The sequence below is a fragment of the Rutidosis leptorrhynchoides genome, chromosome 2 (assembly GCF_046630445.1).
Source record: "Rutidosis leptorrhynchoides isolate AG116_Rl617_1_P2 chromosome 2, CSIRO_AGI_Rlap_v1, whole genome shotgun sequence".
Lineage (NCBI taxonomy): Eukaryota > Viridiplantae > Streptophyta > Magnoliopsida > Asterales > Asteraceae > Rutidosis > Rutidosis leptorrhynchoides.
The window spans coordinates 310,429,095-310,447,846 of record NC_092334.1 but is presented as its reverse complement, the minus strand read 5'-3'; positions in this window follow the sequence as shown (position 1 = coordinate 310,447,846).

Below are 18,752 nucleotides of genomic sequence, written 5' to 3'. Positions count from 1 at the left end.
ATATCTATGAACCTTGGTTGCAACCTTGCCCCACATTCAACCTATGAATGTATACCAATCCGAGTTCATAATAGTCTAAACCTCACACTTGTTCCCACAAATGTGATCGACTACGGAAATTTAGAATAATTGCTTATTCATGGATGAAATATGCAAAATAGGAACATAACTCAAATAAATTAACACCATAGTTATATTAATGAGTTTGAATAATTTCGTTCCGGTACAATACATAAAATAGATCATATCCAATCACTAGAATATCGAAGCCCTAATGCACAAACATGTCCCTCATGTTTTGGCCCATGTAAAAGCTTCGTGAGTGGATCCGCAACATTATGATCTGTATGAACTTTTCGAATACATATCTTTCCTTTTTCAACCTCATCCCTGATGTAGTTGAATCTCCGCTCAATGTGACGAGTCTTTTGATGGGCACGAGGTTCCTTGATTTGAGCAATCGCACCCTCGTTATCACAAAAGATCTCAAGAGGGTCCTGAATGGAAGGGACCACTCCTAAGTCGTCGATGAATTTCTTCATCCATGCAGCTTCCTGAGCTGCCAGTGAGGCGGCAATGTACTCCGACTCTGTAGTGGATAACGCAACAACCTCCTGTTTCGAACTCTTCCAAGAGACCGCACCTCCATTTAATGTAAAGACATAACCAGATTGTGATTGAGAATCGTCTCGATCAGTTTGGAAACTCACGTCCACGTAACCTTTTACGGCGAGTTCCTCCTCACCAGACCCATATATTAGAAACATATCCTTAGTCCTCCTAAGGTATTTCAATATGCTTTTAACAGCAATTCAATGACTATTTCCTGGGTTATTCTGGTATCTACTTGTCAAGCTTAGAGCGCATGACACATCCGACCTAGTACATATCATTGCATACATGATAGACCCAATAGCAGATGCGTATGGGACTTTCTTCATTCTCTCTTGTTCATCTTTCGTGGCAGGACACTGAGATGAACTGAGAACGGTTCCCTTTTGAATAGGTACCAAACCTCTCTTGGAGTTTTCCATCTTGAACCTTTTCAAGATTTTATCAATGTATGTACTTTGACTTAAACCTATCAATCTCTTGGATCTATTCCTATAGATCCCTATCCCCAAAATGTATTGTGCTTCTCCAAGATCCTTAATGGAGAAGCAACTCTTTAGCCAAGTTTTGACCTCTTGCATTGTGGTTATATCATTCCCAAATAATAATATATCATCCACATATAGCACAAGGAACATTATAGAGCTCCCACTAGCCTTCTTGTATACACAAGCTTCATCACCATTTTTAATGAAGCCAAATATCTCGGCTTCCTCATTAAAACGATGATTCCACATTCTAGATGCTTGTTTCAATCCGTAGATTGACTTCTTTAACTTGCATACCTTTTTAGGATATTTTGGATCAACAAAACCTTCAGGCTGGACCATATAGACATCTTCCATAAGATATCCATTTAGGAAAGCGGTTTTGACATCCATTTGCCATATTTCATAGTCGTAGTGAGCAGAAATGGAAAATAATATCCTAATAGACTTTAGCATTGCCACTGGCGAGAAAGTTTCATCATAATCAACCCCTTGAGTTTGAGTGAAACCTTTTGCTACAAGTCTAGCTTTATATGTATCCAAGTTTCCATGTATGTCGGTTTTCTTCTTGAAAAGCCATTTGCAATCAACTAGCTTAGAGCTAGGAGGTTGCTCAACAAGTTCCCACACTTGGTTTTCATACATGGATTGCATCTCGGCGTTCATGGCATCCTGCCATTTATCTTTATCAATCCTTGATAAAGCATCTTCGTAGTTTGTCGGTTCATCCAGATCAACCGCATAGCAACCATCCACGAGAAACCCATATCTCTCGGGAGGATTACTAATCCTACTAGATCTTCGAACGTCTTGTGTACCTTGATCATCCACTTGATCATTTTCAACATCCTCATGTTGAGTACTAGTGTCAACCATTTGTGTATCATCAACTTGATCTTGTACCTCTACAAGATCTATTTTCCTTTCACCATCACCTTCCATTAGGAATTTGGTTTCAAGGAATTCCGCCTTTCGAGCAACAAATACATTTTGCTCGGTCGGATCATAGAAATAGTATCCCATATCATCCTTGGGATATCCTATGAAGATACACTTTGTGGATCGAGCATGTAACTTATTAGCTACATGGCGCTTAGGATAAGCTTCACATCCCCATACTTTCAAGTATGAAAGAGAAGGAGGTTTTCCAAACCACATCTCATGAGGAGTTCGTTCCACTTTCTTGGTTGGGGCCATATTTAAAATACGAACCGCGAAGCTTAGACAATAACCCCAAAATGATAGAGGTAACGAGCTTCTTGCCATCATAGACCGAACCATATCCATTAGGGTTCGGTTCCTCCTTTCGGAAACTCCATTGAGTTGGGGTGTTCCGGGTGGAGTAAGTTGTGAGATAATCCCACAACTCCTAAGATGATCTTGGAAGGCATCGCTTAGGTATTCACCTCCTCTATCGGTACGAAGTACCTTAATTGTCCTATTGAGTTGATTTTGTACTTCGTTTTGATATTCTTTGAATGCTTCAAACGTTTTGTCCTTGTGTCTTAATAAGTAGACATATCCGAAACGACTAAAGTCATCAATGAAAGTAACAAAGTATCTTTCACTATTCCTAGTCCTGGGTTTAAAGGGTCCACATACATCCGAATGTATTAATCCCAATAAATCTTTAGCCCTTTCATAAGTCCCTTTGAAAGGTGCTTTAGTCATCTTGCCTTGTAAACAAGATTCGCATACATCAAAAGAATCCATTTCATTTGATTTCAAAAGTCCATTCCTTTGAAGTGTATGCATTCGGTTCTTGTTTATGTGACCAAGGCGACAATGCCATAAATAGGAATCACTCAAATCCCTTTTGAGTTTCTTGGTGCTAGTGTGGTATATAGAGCTCGATGATGCGTCATCATGAACCAATTCATAAATTCCATTTGAAGGCGAAGCCTTGAAATAGAATACATTATTTTTAGAAATATGAATATCATCATCAATAAAATTAACAACGTAACCACATTGTTTTAAGCGAGAAATAGAAATAATGTTTCTACACAAATCCGGAGCATACAAAACATTTTCTAAAATAAGCTCCAATCCACTTGGAAGCTTCAAAACAAATTCTCCTTGAGCTTTAACATGCACCTTTGCACCATTGCCCATATAGAGATTTGATGTTCCCGCCATACGATCACTTCTTTTGAACCCCTGCAAAGAATTGCAAATATGAGTTCCACATCCCGTGTCTAATACCCATGTATTAGAAGAAGTGATACTAAGCTCTATATATACCATATATATATTACCTGAGGTTTGCCCTGCATCCCTCTTGTCCTTCAACTCCTTAAGATAAACCGGACAGTTTCGTTTCCAATGACCCATTTCACCACAACCGAAACATGGGTCTTCCTTGGGGTTTGCCTTCTCGGCTACCTTTTGCTTCTTAGCCTTGTTCTTGGTTGGGGTAATCATCTTCCCCTTCCCTTTGCCTTGATGGGCGGGTCCTTTCTTCTTAGCCACCTTTGGCTTAGAGGTGTTACCTTTGGATCCACCTTGATCGATTGCTAACACGGGTAAAGCCCTTTTACCCATGCTAGTTTCCGCCGTTCTAAGCATACCGTGAAGCTCACCTATGCTCTTATCCATCCCATTCATATTGTAATTAATTACAAATTGATCAAACCTTTTTGATAGGGAGTTAAGGATAAGATCGGTGGCTAACTCATTTGATATGTTTAGGTTAAGTCGGTTAGCACGATCGATAAGGCTTTTCATCTTGAGTACATAAGATGAAACCGATTGGGTATCGTCCATACGACAAGCATGTAGCGCCCGAACCGTTTCGAAGCGCTCGACACGCGCTTGTTGGAGGAACATCTCCTTCAATTGCGTTATCATGTTGTATGCACTATGGTGCTCGAAATCCTTTTGGAGTTCGGGTATCATAGTCCCAAGCATTAAGCATGAGATTTGAAGGGAGTCGTGGCAATACTTATCGTAAGAGGCCATTGCCTCCACATCATTCTCATCCGGTTGATCGGGAATGGGGTCCTCAAGCACATACATTTTATCCTCTTGTTTGAGGACAATCCGAAGATTGCGGAACCAATCCATAAAGTTTGTATGGTTGAGTTTGTCTTTCTCTAAGAGAGACCTTAATGATAGGTGGTTCAGGTTAAGTGGTGCGTTAGGAATGTTGTTGTTGTTATTGGCGGCCATCTACAAAATTAACAAAGTTCGTTTAAGTATCGATTTTAATTTAACATTCAATACCCTTTTAAATTTTAATTGACTTATTAAATATTAGAATCCAAAAGTAAATCAAATTTCAGTTAGGTGACCTTTATCCCGTTATTTGATTTAGCTAGGTAGTCATTATATGACAATTGCAATCCTTTTGCAACTTCTAAGTTATGGGATCATGCAATCCTTTTGCATGGCATATTTATCCCATCAACGCCTATTTGTTCATCATGCTTCGGTGACCCTAAGTTCATGATTCCCAAATCAAGTCGTCCTACTTGTGTAAACATGTAGACTTAACATACAAGTGGTTAGGTGACCTTTATCCCACATGTATGCGAAGTGTACCTTATTCATATTAGCTCGCTCATGACGGTTAGGTGACCTTTATCCCATCAAGAGTTTCCTAATACATCTAAGTGTTTCCACAAAAGGATAGCGTTTAACTTGTTTGCCTTGTTAATAAGGGATTTTAAGTTTTTATTAATTCTAGTTTGAGAAAACTTTTGCACCATACACCAACATGCATTTAGTGTATGGTTTATATGAAAATCCATTTTCATGTTATGTAATAAAGCCAATTTTATTACTTTGATATAAACCATTTTATATGTATGATCCTTATCATGTTCTTAATAACCATTTATTATGTCCTTTACCATTTCAATTTAACCATTTAAATTGTCGTTTTGCATGTTGTTAATAACGTCTAATTTAACCAATTAAATTTTAGTTTTGTTTGTTGTTTACATGTGTGATTAACTTGTAGCATACAAACATACAATCCATAATCATACAATAACAACCAAGCATGCAAAACAATATGTTCACAATCAAGCCATTTTTGGTAAGCATTTTGTTTAGCCGAAAACAAAATGCCACCGGGTAAGGGTAATAACACAAAGTAGGAGGTTTTAACCTCCCACTTAATCTTGCATCCAAATGCTTCTTCATGTGTTCTTCAAGTCTTCATCATCTTCATCATTTTACAAAATATATCCTAATACATTTTGTCTAGAAAATGAAAATACAACCTAATCTATTTTACATACCAAATATAAAATAAATTACATAACCAAATGAATAATATTACAAACCAAATTGCATGAATATTACAACCACATGAATGAATTAATGTTACATACCAAATGAATGAATTAATTCAACCAAACATGCAACTATTCAAACAAAAGGCCAAGGCTTGATTGTGAATTTCAACATACAACAAAATGACCAAAATGGAAGAACCAAACCCAATTTTTGGAGCTTCCAAATTCGGCCAAGACATCAAACCACCCAAAACCAATAATTTTTGCATTTTATTATCATGCATGTACATAAAATGCAAAGTTATGGTGAGTTCAAAAACCATCTCGAAGCATATTTCATCAACTTCGGCTCTAGATACCATTGTTGGGATTTAACAAGTTCCATTATTTCTAAAACCATTTAGTAAATAAGATAAAGCGGAAGCATGTAATTACCATTTTAGAACATGTTAAACTTTAACCATTTAAAGTTAAATCCCAATTAGGATCAAGTTGTGAAACATACTTACAAACTACAAGCAAGAAAAGAGTTTATACCTACTCCAAGCTTGTTGATGAGTGATGAAGATGATGATGATGAATGGAGCTCCAAAAGTATGAAACGTCAAGTAGTTATACCCCAAACTTGTCACCAACACCTTGTACTTTGGTTAGGATTTACTAACACTTGAATTTAGCTTGCAAAGATCAAATTTTGAACCCTCTTTGACCCCTCAAATGCTACGGCATTCAGCAGCAGCCACAAAGAATTTTTGCAGTTTTTTTTTCCTTTTCTTTTGATGTGTATGTGCAAGAGTGTCTTGGAATAATTCAAGTCTTGCATGTTATAGAAGTATGGCCCTTGTAATTGACCAAGAAAAGGGATCTTAGCATGTGTACAAGAGTCCCAATGCCACTTCCATACATTTAAATAAAATGGTTTTATAAAATATGATTTCATAAAACAAGACATATTTTATAAACTTGCTTTTATAAATTATGTATACTTGTTTATAAACTCATACTTATAAATTCCATATTATAAGTTATGTTAACATTATTTTATAAAACCAATTTTATAAAATGTAACATAACTTTATTAATTATTTAACCCATAAATAATTAAATTCTTATTATATAAATTATTCCATAATTTATATAAATACACATCAGGTAATATTTAAGAAAACCATTTTTCTTAAAGTTCAAGTGTCGTGTATTTAATCAACGATCCATTCGCTAAGATCAAATACGAATAAGGTGTCGGTAAGCTTGTTATTGGGTATGACCCGACTTGGATCACAACGCATTAGCCGCATTAATTTAATATGTCTCTCGGGCATACGAAATACCTTCAAAAGCTACATAACCTCCCTTAATTGGGTGTACATCTGAAAGAAGAGATAGCTATCCAGTCATATGTCTCGAAGTGCCGCTATCCACTATCCAGGTGTTGTTTGCAGGTACCCTGGTTCCCTGCATATCACATTAAGAAAATTAATTGATAATGGGAACCCACGCCCGGACGGTAGTAGGTTGTCCATTAACACCCATAGCTTGAACTTCCATCCATTTCCCATTTGAGTCCGGTGGAATCTCATCATTAGAAACCGTAAATTTAGACAGTTTAGAAGTAGCAATATTTCTCTTCTGGTTTTTCACATTTTGCTCATTTTCAGAGCGATTCGCTCGTGGTCTGGTACGAGAAAAGTATTTTCGACGACTAGCTTTTTGCGAAGACGATCGTGCCTTTGATTCAAAAGCTCTACTATGATCACTTGATTTGGCAACTCTTGCCTCAGTATCCTGTTTAGGAACCTTAATCTTCACCGGAGAAATTGACCTATTGAAGTTCTTTCTCTTATACTCTCCATATACAACCTTTGTCGTATGATTTTTAATACGAACTTCATCATTAACAGGTGAACCTATTTTATGAGCATAAGATGATTTGTGATCATCATATGTGAGGTCAATCTTCTGTCTTGGTGATCTATATCTTCTAGGACAATTAGCAGCAATGTGTCCAAAAATAGCACAACTAAAACATTGACGAAACTCCCTATGTCCTCTAAATTCATACAAGTTATTAGAATTTGAAGATAACGGATCTTGTGTTCTTACTAACACAGGAGAATCATTTGTTTTATTTCTTGGAACAGGTGTAGGTGTAACAGGAGGAACCGATCTATTAGCAAATCTAGGATTTTTCAAAATTTTAACAGGACCTTTCGGTGTTCTAACTCTACTTGTCTTAGAGTTATCTCCTAACCCAGTTTTCCTATCTTCCCCATGATCTAGAGCACCTTCAGCAGTATCATCAGAAATTGTATTCTTAGTTGAACTACATTTTTTATTCTTTTCAACATAATCTTCATAGCTAGGAGGGATACAATCTTCTGGTAGACCGTTAACTACGTTTGCATTAACAAATGTGTTCTGAAAAGGAGGAGATGCAGAACTATATCCTATACCCTTGCCCTTAGTGTCATTAAGTTCCACCATTAATGCATTCCACTGTGACGCACTTGCCCAACATTTCATTTTGATTGAAATTGCCTCTAAATCAGCTTTAACGCATTCATTTTCTTTCTTTAATTCATTAATTGTGTCAACACGTTTAATTAAAGCTTGATTTATGTCTAAGTTATAACATTTAAGATCGTGAAGTTATTTTTTATAAACTTTGATCTGCTCTTTCAATTCATTTTCAAACTTAGTGGTCACATGGTCAGCATGCCATTTTTCTTTCATCTCCGCATATACCTTTGTTAAATTATCTATTGTTACCTTAGATTCAGCACATTTAACACATTCAATAACAGTAGATGGATCAGAAGATACCTGTTCAGCATTATTTGATGAGGAAGTCACAGCCATAAATGCAAAGTAATCTATTTTCTTCCCATCATCGAGCTCATCTTCTGATTCTGACGAGTCTGTAAGAAACTCTGATGTATCAGCATCTTTGCCCAAATGAATCTGCTCAAGTCTGTCCCAAATATCCTTAGCTCTTGTCAAACCGGAAACCTTTTCAAGATCACTTTTTGATAAGCACATCTTCAGTAAGTCTACTGCTTTCTTGTTCAATGCTTCAAAATTAGATTGATCTACTCCAGTATGATCAGCTCTATCTTCAACCTCTGATTCTGACTTCTCGTCCGAATCATCAACATCTGAACTTACACTCTCAAGATCTGAACCTTCACCCATAAGAACTAACAATTCCAATTTAGCAGTAAGCATTTTACCCCATTTGTCTAGTTCCTTGTCAGCATCAACCAATGTCTCTTCACTCTGATTAGCTTCTACACTTTCTTCAAACCCTGAGGTATCACCATAGTTATCCTTCCAACTGTTGAAGTAGTAGTCCTCTGACGATGTTGGTGAAATACTTCCAGATTCTGGTGTACGAGGAACTGAATCACGTGCCTTCTTGAATTTATCTCTAACCATCTTCTGAATCTTCTCTCTCCAAATGGTTCTTGAAAACTCTTCAGCTCTTTTAGCATGAGCAGTCAGCTTCTTAATTATACTTTAACCGATGACACGGTCTTCTTTTACTTCAGTAATCTTGGCCATGTTAGCTTTAGGTTGTTGATCATCAACATTCAATTTGATAGACCAATCATCATCGTCTCCATGAATGACAACTAAAGCTTTGTTCGGACCTTCAGCTGTTTCAGCTTCATTTACTTTATCAGTAATGTAAATCTCACGCTTTGTAGTTTGACTCTGAGAACTGTAGTTCTGATTCTTGAACGGATTACGATTACCCTGCTTCTTCTGTTTTGTGCACTGTCTTGAAAAATGACCTAATTCTCCACAGTTGTAACAAGTAACAGAATTCATATCAAAACCCAGTTTTGTATCTTTGGTCAGACTGATTGGTTTTCCAGTTCGCTCTTCGTAATCTCTAGCTCGTCTCACAAGATTTGCCATACCCCACATAATATCCATCTTTTCTGCTTCATCTTTATCAAGTTGATGATAATCTTTTGTTGTTAGATGAATGTTACCCACACGACCATCAAGATAACTATCATAAGAATTAACAAGGCTTGACAGTAAAGCTATATATTCATTAATCTTTTCTTTTCCAGCTTTCCTCAAGTTCTCGATCTTAAGTGCAGACAGAACACCTGATGCAGTCAGTGTAGATGACTCTGCAGTATTGGAAGTAGGCTGTGATTGAGTATTGAGAGAACATGGTGAAACTTATGGTGGATACGAAGGTTGTTAAAAAGGTGCACTGCTAACATTCAAACCATACATATTTTGATTGTTCGTAACAAAAGCTGTTTGAAATGGTGCATGAGCTGACTTAGGCGGTGTGTAACCATTTGGACAATACATTTTTATGTCTTGAACTTGTTTAGACCTCTTGACTTTGTTTAACAATTTTAGTTCATCTTTCTGAAGTCTTGCAATAAACGAGTTCATTGTAGCAGTAGCAAGTTCTCTACTAGTTTTCATAGTTAATACGAAACCATTCCATTCTAAAGGTAATGCTCCAGCTAGACATGTTACTTTGTCTTTTTCAGCAATGGTCACATCATGCTTGTGTAGTTCAGCTAACAAATGACGATATGTTTCAACCAATTCTGTAATAGACTCTCCAACTTTCCAGTGAAAACGATCAAACTCAGCTTTCAATTCTAAACCTTTTCTAGTTCTGTAAGATGTATTTCCTTCGTTAAAGGTACGAAGTGCTTCCCATATCTAGAATGAGTTATCATGACACAGAAATTGATGGAAAATCAGACCATCAAGAGCACTTGTCAAGTTACAGTACATCTTCTTTTCCAAGTTATACTCTTCACGTCCTTCCAAAGGCATGTTATGTAATGTATACAATTCATTTGTAACAGGTGAACGTGGCCATTAAAATTTAGTTTCTATGTACTTCCAAAGCTTCGTGTCCTGACCATCAGACCAAATCTTAAATCTTGACTTCCAAGTAGAATAGTTATCCATATTCATTAACCTCGGACATTTCGTACCACATCCTGATTCACACTCAGCAAGGAGCAATCGTTGAGTCATATTCATAATTCTCTGAACTAACGGTGCAGCCAACTTTTAATCGTTTGAATTAAACATCTTGAAAACTTTTACCAAAGGTAAACCGTGCGGTTCAGGATATCAACCATACGTGTGATAGTATCAACCGTACGTGTCACAAACTCAAGTATACGTGTCACTACTTAATCGTATGTGTCACAAATCAATCGAAAGAACCAATCACTAAGTCTCAAACGTGCGAGTGATGATCACGCATGTGATTACTCGTATGTTTCACAGTCAACCGCTTGATCACCCGTGTGATCAGACTGTTGTCACTTAACCTCAAAAGGTTATGCTAAACCATGCGTGTGAGTTCACGAGTGACAGTCAACCGTCTTGTCAACCGTACGTGTGATCAAAATCTTTGACCCACTCGTGTGAGCTGCTGTTCAGCTCAAATCACCCAAAAACCCTAGAAATTGATGTTAAACCTCAATTTCTTCGTCCACAAGCTGGATTAGCACTAAACTAAAATAAACACACTCTCTAATGACAATTACACACGTAAAAATGATTAATTTTTGATTAAAATCACTTTTAACTCAAAAACCCAAAATAATAAACTCATTAATCACCAAAAATCACTAGATGATTTTGAAATCACAACCATCGCTCTGATACCAATGACGAAACATGACTAGGAACTTCGAAATCAATAGGTTTAATTCACACAAAGGCAGAATTAGTGAATCAAACCATAACTAGTGAATATGAGGAGCTTTTTGGGATTAAATTAGTCAAACCACAACAAGGATTGTGTGATTAGATTAATGCCTAGAGCTATTATTCACTACTGCAGTGATTTGGGTTGAGAGAGAAACGGATTAGGGTTTTCCAGATCTGAGTGGTGTGTGTGTGTGTGAGAGAGGCTTAACCTAAAATGAAGAACATAACACTTATATACCTCTGCTATTGACTCACCCGTACGAGTCATCCATCACACGTACGAGTTGGCTTTATCAGTCGTACGGGTGATCACTCACTCGTGTCTACTCATTTAGGTTATAATAGTGACTTAGCCCAGCATCAACCGTGCGTATTGTGAAGACCCGTCCTAATCTATCCGGACAAAGTCCATATCGATTATAAACGATTCACAACAGTTGATTACTTCGCGAGGTACTTGACCTCTATATGATACATTTTACAAACATTGCATTCGTTTTTGAAAAGACAATCTTTCATTACATCGAAAGTTGACAACATGCATACCATTTCGTAATATATCTTACTATAATTGACTTAATAATAATCTTGATGAACTCAACGACTCGAATGCAACGTCTTTTGAAATATGTCATGAATGACTCCAAGTAATATCTTTAAGATGAGCAAATGCACAGCGGAAGATTTCTTTCGTACCTGAGAATAAACATGCTTTCAAGTGTCAACCAAAAGGTTGGTGAGTTCATTAGTTTAACATAAATAATCATTTCTATCATTTTAATAGACCACAAGAATTTTCATTTCTCATAAATATACGTCCCATGCATAGAGACAAGAATCATTCATATGGATTGAACACCTGGTAACCGACATTCACAATATGCATATAAGAATATCCCCATCATTCCGGGATCCTCCTTTGGACATGATATAAATTTCGAAGTACTAAAGCATTCGGTACTTTGGATGGGGCTTGTTGGGCCCGATAGATCTATCTTTAGAGTTCGCGTCAATTAGGGTGTCAGTTCCCTAATTCTTAGATTATCAGACTAAATAAAAAGGGCATATTCGATTTCGATCATTCAACCATATAATGTAGTTTCAATTACTTGTGTCTATTTTGTAAAACATTTATAAAAATTGCGCATGTATTCTCAGCCCAAAAATATAAAGGGTAAAAAGGCAAATGAAACTCACCTAATGTATTTTGTAGTAAAAATACATAGAACGACATTGAACAAGTATAAGGTTGGCCTCAGATTCACGAACCTATATCATTTGTATATCTATTAATAAATATAATGGAAATCACATTCATTCATTTATTAATATATATATTATTTATATATATTTGTAGTTATATAGAATTTATACTAGATTCCATTTAAAAATGTTTACTTATATTATATCTTAAATTATATATTATACTTATTTAATTTGTGTATATATTCAAAATGTTTACATATTTATATAGTTATATTGATATATATATATATATATATATATATATATATATATATATATATATATATATATATATATATATATTGTTAGCCTTTTAATAAAAATACCTAACATATTATATATGAATATTTATATAAACTTTGTTAATTTGACTAAAAGAATACTTACAATCTTAATAATATCTTTAGAACTTCTATTTTCATAAACGTAATTATTTTTAGTAATATTGATATAGAGAATGCTGATAATGATAATAATGATAGTTTTAATGAAAAACAAAATAATAAATTTTTTTTTTTTGGTAAAATAATCATAGTAATAATAATAATATCTATATTAATAATGATAATATCAGTAGTTCTTAATGTAATGAATACTTTAATAATAATAATGATGATAAAAATAATAATTTTGATGTTAATACTTAATGCCTATTAATAATAATAATTATAATAACCTTTTTACGAATGGTAATCTTAATAATAATATTTTTGTTAATAATAATAATAATACATCTAAATTGATCCTAATATTAATATAAATGATAAATATAATAGTTATAATGCTTATATTAACTATAATACTCATACTAATAATAACGATAATGATAATACTCTTAATGTGATTAATGATAATAATACTTTTAATATATTAGGGGTAATAACAATCATCATAATAACAATATCAAATAATAATAATAACAATAACAATAATAAAAATAATAAATATTTATACCTTTAAATGCTTTTTCTAAAAAAAATAAACGCCTCGAATCGGGCTTGAACTCTCAACCTCTCGATTAAACCAAACAACTCCAACCATTGCTCCGCTGCCTATATTTCTGTTTTAGTACCCGTAATAAATCCTATAACTTATATAACCACTGTTTCTTCTTCATCTTCTATAACCCAATCGACCCAACTGTTTCAATTGTTAAAAAAAACGTCCTAGCATGGTTTTGAACCTAGGACATCTTGCTTAAACACAAACACTGCAACCATTCCTCTACTCCTTACTTTCTGTTTTATTTTGCAATTTAATTCCTTATAACCTATGTATCTGTTAACATAAACATCATCATCTCCTTATCACTCAAATCATTATCCTCTTGTTAGGTTTCGCTAGTCACGTACCATCACAGACTCATCATCAACTTCATCATACTAACAGAAATATAATGGGACAAGAACGCAGCAGTGGTACACCGTATCATCATCATCATCTCTATATGAAGAAATTTAAATAGAAAGGAAAAAGAAGAGCCTAAAATGCTAAGCCCAAGAGGAAAATCATTTGGCCCAACGATATATGACTAGATCTTTTACGGCCCAAAAACATGTGTTAAATTCAATTGAACGAGAGATTAGTGGGGGTGGGGTCGTTTACAAAAGCATCATCATCTTTATATATCGTCCATGTGTTTTTATTAATTGACGGCCAAACAGGAAAAGGAAAAAAGAAAACATCTTTTTCATCTTCTTTATCATGTCGGTTCCCAAATCACATAACCATAAACGTTACCCTCTTCAATCGTGGTTTATCTTCATCTTTATGCGTAGTCGTAGCAGCATGGTACTAATAGTAGTAAAGCAACAGCAGACATGAGCTATGGATGAGGTTTGCGAAGTGATGATGACGGTTGAAGTGGTGTCGATGGTGTGGTTGTACATGGTGGAGGTGGCGGTTGGTTTGAGGTTTAAGAAGGTGGTGAAGGTTGGATTATAATCCGATGGTCATGGTGTGATCGTGTTGGGTTTGTTCTCGAGCATGAATAATAGAGAGAGATAGATAGAGAGGGTGAGAGGAAACGAGACGAAACATGGCTAGGGTGGTGAGGTTGAGGATGGGTTTGAGTTGTAGAAAAAAATTGATGAAGATTCTTGGGTTTTAATCGAGTATCAATTATAAATGGGTTGGTGTTGATCCAAAACAGAAATTAGACACAGTAACAGTGAAAAAGTGATAGGAAGTGGTGTTTTGGTTTAGCTCGACTAGAAACAGAGAAAGAAAGTGGCGGCTATGGTGGTTTCGTTTGATGGTTGTATGAGCTTTGCAAGGTGGAAGTTTAAATGGGTTTCCATAAAGGTGATTGATTTTATGATGGTGGTGTATGATCATATGTAAGTATATATATAGACATAGAAAGATAGGTGGTGAATGGTGGTTGTGGAGTACCGGTTGATGATGGTATCGTGTGGGTGTTGATTGAAGAAGATGAAGGTTTGTTCTCGGTTGATATATGAAAAGATGCAATATAGATATGCATATATGATATGTATATGTAGATGAGATATATTATAGATAAAGATAGATAGAAAGTAGTTCAATCAACCCAATTTAAAACAGTAATCTAAGTCTCATTCACTGCATTTTGTTAATCATTCATAAATCACGGGTGAGATTAATAATAATACTTTTACACATATCCTATGAATTGAAATGTACAGAAATTAAAGTAACCAATGATTCTCAATTTTGTACAATAATTCACTTAATCATTTACGTTGATTCAAGTCACGGAATCAAAAACAATAATTTAAATTGATAATAATAATATAATAATATTTGGAAATTAAAACGTGCAATTAGTTAGCCGTCGCCTATTACGGACTAAATTTCGTACCCCGTCGTTAATCAGTGTCGGATATGAATATTCCAGAGAATCTCAAATTGTTACATATATTATAAATATTTATTGTAGTCATTAATTTTATAAAAATGGTCGTTAATAACAATTAAATCAAATGTCCGTGCTCGATTCTGAGTAAAATATAAAAAGTGGTAAAATTTAATAACTAAATCCTAAATACATTTTTAGTAAGCCTAAAATTTATAGAACTCATTTTCGGATCACCTTTTATTTTAAAATCATATAAGTTCGAATTTAACTTGTTTAATATCAATCGGAACATCAACGAGATTTACAATCATTTAATATTTATTTTTAATATACTTTATTTAAATATAGTTATGTTTTAAATAATAATTATTATAATATCATATTTTATTTTATTACTTTTTAATAACAACAACATATAATACTTCAAATTATATTTTGAATTATTATTTATATATACATACACACATATCTATTTACAATTAATTTTTCGTGAATCGTCGAGAGCAGTCGAAGGTCAATTGAATATATGAAACAGTTCCAAAATTTTTGAGACTCAACATTATAGACTTTGCTTATCGTGTCAGAATCATATAAGAATTAAGTTTAAATTTAGTCAGAAATTACCGGGTCGTCACAGTACCTACCCGTTAAAGAAATTTCGTCCCGAAATTTGAGTGAGGTGGTCATGGCAAACAATAAAAATGTTTTCATGACGCATATGAGTTGATAAATAGAGTTTTATCATTATTGAATAATACGTATAAAACAATTCAATTATTTGAAGAGCACGAATGAAGCTATCATAAAAGAGTGAGATGAATAAATAAAGTTTCATCTTAACTTTTGACGTTGTCTTTGTTGAATTCCAGAATTCAAGGAATTTAAAGAAAATCTTCGAAATCTAATAGATTTGATTCTTCGGTGAATAAGGAAATTAAGATCTTTATAATTAAATACGGTGATCTGCCTCGATTACTACATCTGATTTTTTTCCATTATAAATTTACCTTTTCCGTTCCATTAGTTTTCACCACTTCTATACTCAATTCCCAAATTCAAAAGATTTATGAAAATGCTTAACCCTGTTCTGATCCTTGTTCTTATTCTAACTATCGTAATGATCGTTCTTCTTTTCCAACTCCCACCTGAAGAATCTGTTTACTTCTATTATGCTCTAGGGATTATTGTATTTATAATCCTCCCGTGTCTCTATATTACCATACGTATTGATATCCACGGTTTGTAATTTCGGTGTTGTCATTGGGCTTTATATTTTCTATTATATTTTGGATCTCTTTGCCTTTTTATTATCCTCTCGACCTCTAGTAAAGCGAGCAACGGTCCAGAATTCATAGATAAGAATTTCGAAATGAATATAGTTAATGTTCTAAGAAAGAAATGGTAATAGCACGATCTTGATTCGTCAAATTACCAGAATATCCTAGAAAGATAGAACTATTAAGAAAATATGTTCTTGATATGTTTAGAGGTTAAGTAGAATGAAAGAATCATGTAACATGGCACATAATGATGGTACTGTGAATCATCACATTCCATTAGAAACTCAGCATGACTTACTGTAATATAATCATGTTGATCAAGTGTCATTATATTATACTAACTCATGCATCAGTTCCCAATACTACTTCAATAACATTCATATTTTAAGCTCGAAAGTTTACAGAATATAGAAACTAACAGTTTCTATATGATGTAATACTGATAGCACGAAGAGTAATGATTTCAGATAAGAATAGTTATAAAAATATCTTCAGAAATATGGAGGATATTTATAATGAAAGATACGATAATATCTCGGAATATCTAAGATCAGAGGATGATAGAAACTATTGTCTGCAAGGGTTTAGAGTAAGAAGCAAGTTATTCACTATGGATTTTAGCAGATATTGAATCATTTGGATTCCTTGAAGTTAAACTTATTCTTTGTGATTTGTCCACGACTTTCTTCATAGTTTCGCATAATCTGCTTTTCGGTATAAAATTTTCTATTGAATGTTTCCAATATAATGATACACAGGAAGCACGAAGAGGTATATAATTTTGGACGAGAATATTTATGAAAATATCCTCAGAAATATATAAGATATTGATGATGATATTTTGGAATTTCTAAGTTCGATGGTTGATGGAGAAAGATTTTTCGCAAGATTTTAACATGACTTCGGAGCAAGATATTCTCTAAAGATTTCAACGGATCCAGAATTACCTGAATCCTTTGAATATAGGGTTTGGTCCTTGTATTTGTCCTTGGTCTCCTTCATGGGTAGCTCAATCTGTTTTTCAATACCCAATTTTCTATCGAGCGTTCCTAACACTCCTTTCTTTATCATCAAACTTTTGGTCGTTTAGACCATCTACCATTTTTCTATTTTCGCTGCATTTAATGCTATGATATCTGAATCATCGGTTATTAATCCGAGGTGGTTTCAGGAGAATTGTGTTTTTAGATGATTAAACGCTGATGGTAATATGGTGGAATATGAAAGATTCCCTGGTAACAATAAAAGAGCACGCGTATATATCAACGTTATAATAAGATTGTTTCGTACGAAAAGTCAAACTTGTCTTGCTGGAGCTGTGACAAAATTGGCTATTTTGAAGAAGAACTGCAAGGTTACTTTGGGTAATAATAACACTAAAGAAATTAGCACAGTTATGTGTTAAACGTTTACTCAGTTTCCGAGAGTTTTTCAAGTGCATAACTATATGCATCAATCTTTTCTTCCGTAGATGAAGTGCGGTTGGTTCATCCTATCGGTTGAGATGTTTTCAAGAATCATGAAAGTTTTGAACGCAGATTGTAATCGTCAAGATACAAATGAGGTTTAAAATGAGATCAAGTGGCAAACGTGAAGAATTTTTTAGTTTCATATGTTATAATCAATATTTTAATTCATTTTTAATTGTCCAATCTTGATAGTCCACAGTCGATAGTCTAACAATTCATATATAATTTAATATATAATATTCGAATTAATTAATACGTATCGTGACCCGTGTACATGTCTCAGACTCGATCACAACTCAAACTATATATATTATTGTAGAATCAACCTCAACCCTGTATAGAGAACTCGATCATTACTGCATATAGAGTGTCTATGGTGATTCCAAATAATATATATAGATGCGTCGATATGATATGTCAAAACCTTGTATACGTGTCCCGATATTTAAAGTGCGTAAAATAAATAACAGAAATTAAATGACGATAAATTAAATGCGTAAAGTAAATAACAGAAATTAAATGACGATAAATAAAATTGCGAGAATGTAAATTGTGATAATTAAATTGCGATAAATAAAATGTAATCAGTTAGCTAGGAACAATTAGCTAGGAACAGTTAGTGTGTATTCTTAAAAAAATTTCTCATAGTTAATTTGTTTGTTTCTAACAAATTTTATTTTGTTAAATGTTTTCTTCATTATGCCACTTGTTGAATTCTGATAAATCAAAATCCAAATATGAAATTTGATGAAAATGGTTATTCTGCGGTGAACGGATTCGTATATCTGTGGATGTAAGTAAGAGAGTGAATGACTGTTGAATCAGATTCGAAGATTGTAGAGTGTAACTTATTAATGTGAAAT